The sequence below is a fragment of the Etheostoma spectabile genome, chromosome 20 (assembly GCF_008692095.1).
Source record: "Etheostoma spectabile isolate EspeVRDwgs_2016 chromosome 20, UIUC_Espe_1.0, whole genome shotgun sequence".
NCBI lineage: Eukaryota > Metazoa > Chordata > Actinopteri > Perciformes > Percidae > Etheostoma > Etheostoma spectabile.
In genome coordinates, this window is record NC_045752.1 from 4,866,898 (window position 1) to 4,871,623 (window position 4,726).

A 4,726-nucleotide genomic window follows, 5' to 3' on the forward strand; every position below is an offset into this window, starting at 1 on the left:
AGCATATGTGGGGTAGGATGAAAGAGGAAGCATGGAAGACCAACCCAAAGAATATTGACGAACTCTGAGAGGCAGCAAGACTGCTTTCCTAGCTATTCCTGAGGACTTCATCAATACATTGTATGAGTCCTTGCCAAACCGCATAGTACTTAGAACACTATACAGTAATGTACATAAATTACATAGGTAAAATTATTCTCATTTCATTAGGAAATTTACATACCATGGATGTAGCCACATGCATTCCCAGAGGCGCTCCAGATATAGAAGACAAATCTGATTAATTAAAAATAAATAAGGAAATAGATATCCAAAATACTCAAAATAATATTAGTGGACAGAGCATCCGGTTCGTTGAAGTGCTGCAAATGCGGAAGTGCCTTAAACCTGCATTCAGCAGGTGGGGGGGGTCACATATGGTTGCAAAAGGAGGTCGGATTCTGTAGAAGTCTATGAGTAATCAGTAAACCTTTTCACAAGAATTTTATGGCCTCACTCGCTAGTTTGATGTTCATTTTTTGAATTATGGTTTGGTTGATTTTACAATCAGCGATAAAGCGTGATAAAGTGTCCCCCTCGTCTAAACCATCACATCTGCAACCAGATGGCTGCGCCTGTAAGGCAAGCTCGACGACTCAAAGCAGATCTCCACAAACCAATGGGTGACGTCACACATGCTCTGTCGTTAATTTTACAGTCAATGGCAAAACGCATTGGTGTCGTATGTGCATTGACCATTGTGTGCCTTGACATCTAAAAGTCTGAAACTTCATTGTTACATTTGTGTTTTGGCGGTCTTCTTTTTCCCTTCTTTTGTTGCCACAGTGGTGTTTGTTTTGGAACATTACGTCACACTGTAAATGAGTGGAATAATGAATAAAATTATAACTTACACAAAACACTGCACAAAACGACATCTTTTTATTTCAGCCTAGCATTTAGCACATTCACTATATTATATATATATATATATATTATATATATTTATATATATATATATATATATAAAAATATACTATTTCAGTAGCAAAGGTGGTTAATTTTTTCAAATTATTGAGAGGCATGGCTTTAGCAGTCAAACAGTTGCCATATGTTGACATATATCAGCCAGTCACAAATCAGTGACACACAGAAGGTCTTAACTGATTCCTAATTAATTCTAGATATTTTTTGTCCATTGTATTTAATTATTTACAAATTAGATGGGTGGGGTCCTCCATATAATCCAAGCTAGATAAACATTGTATTTGCTATGTCAAATGGTTTGACAATATGATTTAATACAGGTTGTTTAACTAACAAAATTGTGTTGATCAGGTCCAGAAAACCAGACAGTTCAATGAGGAGCTGCTGAGTGACGGGATCGAGGAAAACGCTGGCTTCTGGGAATCTCTGGCCAGGTACAGCTTTGACTCAAATTAGTAGTGACAAAAAAACTATTTAAAAATGGTCATTATTCATCGACAACAAGGATCGATAACAATTTTAGTAGAGTTCAAGTTAAGTTAAGGTTACGCGTTACGTTTTAATTAATGAACATTCGTTACATTGAAGCCATTGCCATCGTTTCTACATCATTGAAGAGTGAACATCTTTGGATTTTGAACAGTTTTCTGACAGTGTGAGAATTCACTGAAACAGTAATTAATTAATAATGAACACAATTGAGGTGATGTGCCTCGACAAGTTTGGCACCATCAGTACATTATGTGTAAAGAATTGTAATTCTATCTGCAATTACCTGGTGATAAACAATAGGATTAATCTAGTTTGTGTGTTTATTATTTTTTTTTTTTTAATTTGTAAACTTTAAAAAAAAAAACCTTTTTGCACTTGGTGTTTCAGAGGGTCACAGGTGGAGGGAAACCAGAGGAGCTAAAGCAGGACAAGGACGACGTGATCACATCTTCTCCGTGGCCTCGGGCACCTGTATGACGCTTCCTCAGGTGAGATGTGATAAGAGATGTGATAAGCAAAGAATAAGGGCTTTTCGTATCACCCAAAAGCCTTAAAAGCTTTCATCCTTTTTCTTATGTGTACAGAGACTTTTATGATTGAAGCACCTTTGTTCTCTTAGCCCTGTTGCCACCAATCTTTTTGTTCTTCCTTCCCTCTCAGGATTATGATGCTGTCATTTCTCAAAAACACCAAACCCCCGTCAATTCTGTTTTCTCAAGAACTACTTGTCCCCAACGTTCAAGGTAGGATTTTTTTTTTTTTTTTAAATCAGCTGGCATCTCATCATTGATGTTGAGCTTTTGTCTGCGACGCTGCAGCTTTCCTTTTTTTTTTTTCTCACCTTACCTTTTTTTTACACCGTACCCGTATAAGAAATCTCCTATGAATGAGAAGATTTCAGTGCTTTTCTTGCCCTTTCATCATTATCAGTCCTGTTTTCACGACTTTTTTCACTCTGTTTTAGTGAGTTAGTTAAGCCCCATTATCCTGTAATACTGTATTTCCTGACTTTTTTTTATTTGTTAAAGTCAAAGATGAGTTGTTTTGTAACTCAGGATCACACTCCCCCATTTCCTATTTACTCCTAAGCTTCAGATTGGCATTGCTCTTAATTTTGTATATTTATTAGGTCTTATATCATAGTAGACTAAACCCAGACTGAATTAATGCTTGATTCAACCAGAGGGTTGTTGTTGTTTTTCTGTGATCCTTCTTTTTAATTTCCCAGGGCACCTTAGAGTTCCCTGGATTTACTTCTGTACTGTGGACTGATTGAGCACCCAGCCTCTGCAGTCTTTTTACGTAACAAGAAATCAAGCCATTGAAACAAAAAGCCAGCAAATCAACACATAGTGTCATTCTTAAAATGTTCGTTTGTGAAATTGCCCATTTGACAATCAATCAATGTCTTTAGCCGTTATGTATGACTCCATTGCCTCTTGTATTTCCTAGCACAAGGTGACAGGCGTGTTTTGTGTGTGTGTGTACCCTGTTGCAGGAGTTCATCCCCCACATGGCGAAGCAGTATGGTTTCCAGTATGAGCTGGTCCAGTACAAGTGCTCGCTGGTTACACCACAGACCGAGAAGCAGAGGATCATCTGGGGCTACAAGATCCTGTTCCTACGTGCTGTTTTCCTCTCGCTGTCGATAAGATCCTGTTTGTAGACGCTACCAGTTAGCCCACACATAGCTGTTCAAACACTGTTATTCATCCTGCAACTACAGTCCCTGACAAAGTCTTGTCGCTTGTGTACAAATTGACCTGAAGTGCCGCCAAAATTATTTCTAATCAAGATTTATTTACAAAAATGGCCCTTTTAATCCCAACAGCTTTTGTAATAATGTTTCAGTGCAAAACGAAACTGTCAAAAAGTATTCTAAATTCACAGCTTGGTAAAGCCCATTGAGTCAATTTTTGCAAAGACAAGTGTTGTCGCCTTGTCATATGACTTCCCTGTGACTAACAATGGATCATTAGGTCTCAAGTGTGTATAAAAACACCCCAGTACACTAGACCTTCACATCAACTGCAACTGAACATCTGCAAACATGATTTGCAGAGGTCACCCTAGACTAAAGTTTTGATTATCAAGAGCTGAGACCAGATCCCTGCTGATGTGGCAGACACCTTCAATGTGTCTCAGCGTCAACAGAGGATTAAAAAAAAACATTTGAAGACACTGGAGATGTTTTTGACGAGCCCAGGTCAGGCAGACCCCGCAAGACACCTGCTCGAGAGGACCGTTTGTTGGCTCGAAAATCCAAGGCCAGCCCATTTTTCCACTGCAGCAGAGCTCCACCAACCGGTCCCCTGAAGTCCCTGTGTCAACCAGAACAGTTTGCCGAAATCTGTCTCGAAATGGCCTCCATGGTCGAATCAGTGCCCAGACCCAGCACTAACAAAAGACATTGAAAAACCGTGTGGCATTTGCCAAGGCCCACAGCTAAAAGGATGGTGGCTGAGAAGTGGAAGAAAGTGGATTTTTCAAGATGAATCTCCTGTGAATTACACCACAGTTGCCGCAAGTATTGCAGGAACCTACTGGAGCCCGCATGGATCCAAGATTCACCCAGAAAACAGTGAGTTTGGTGAAAGAAAAATCATGGTCTGGGGTTACATCCAGTATGGGGTGTGCGATAGATTGCAGGGTGGAAGGCAACATCAATAGTCTCAAATACCAAAATCTTAGCTACCTCTTATATTCCCAACCATAAAAGCCAAATTCTCCAGCAGGATGGTGCTCCACGCATACTTCCATCCTCCACTTCAAAGTTCCTCAAGCGAAGAAGATCAAGATGCTCCAGGATTGGCCGGCCCAGTCACCAGACATGAACATCATTGAGCATATGTGGGGTAGATGAAGAGGAAGCATGGAAGACCAACCCAAGAATATTGACGAACTCTGAGAGCAGCAAGACTGCTTTCCTAGCTATTCCTGAGACTTCATCAATACATTGTATGAGTCCTTGCAAACCGCTTGGTCCAGTCCTTCAAGCTCATGAAGTCATACAAGATATAAATTTGGATCTCACAGCACTCTATTTAATTTGCTGACATATTTTAGTATTTGTAGTAATTTGTTCTTTATGTATAGGCAACAAAACTTTTGTCTTGCCAAAATTGACCTTTCTGTCTTTTTAAATAAAAAATCTTTTTTGTGAAACTAATTTATTTCAGTGCATTGAACACCATTTGGGAGGGTTTTAGCTTTTCATATGAGCTATTTCTTACCCAATTGATATTAAAAGTCAAGTTGATAGCAGGTG

The 4,726-nt window shown here is 39.3% G+C and overlaps 1 protein-coding gene across 1 annotated transcript in view; it reads left to right on the top strand.

The window, feature by feature from the left end:
• uggt1 (UDP-glucose glycoprotein glucosyltransferase 1) overlaps positions 1 to 4,726 on the top strand; it is a 59,796-nt gene that overhangs the window by 51,568 nt on the left and 3,502 nt on the right.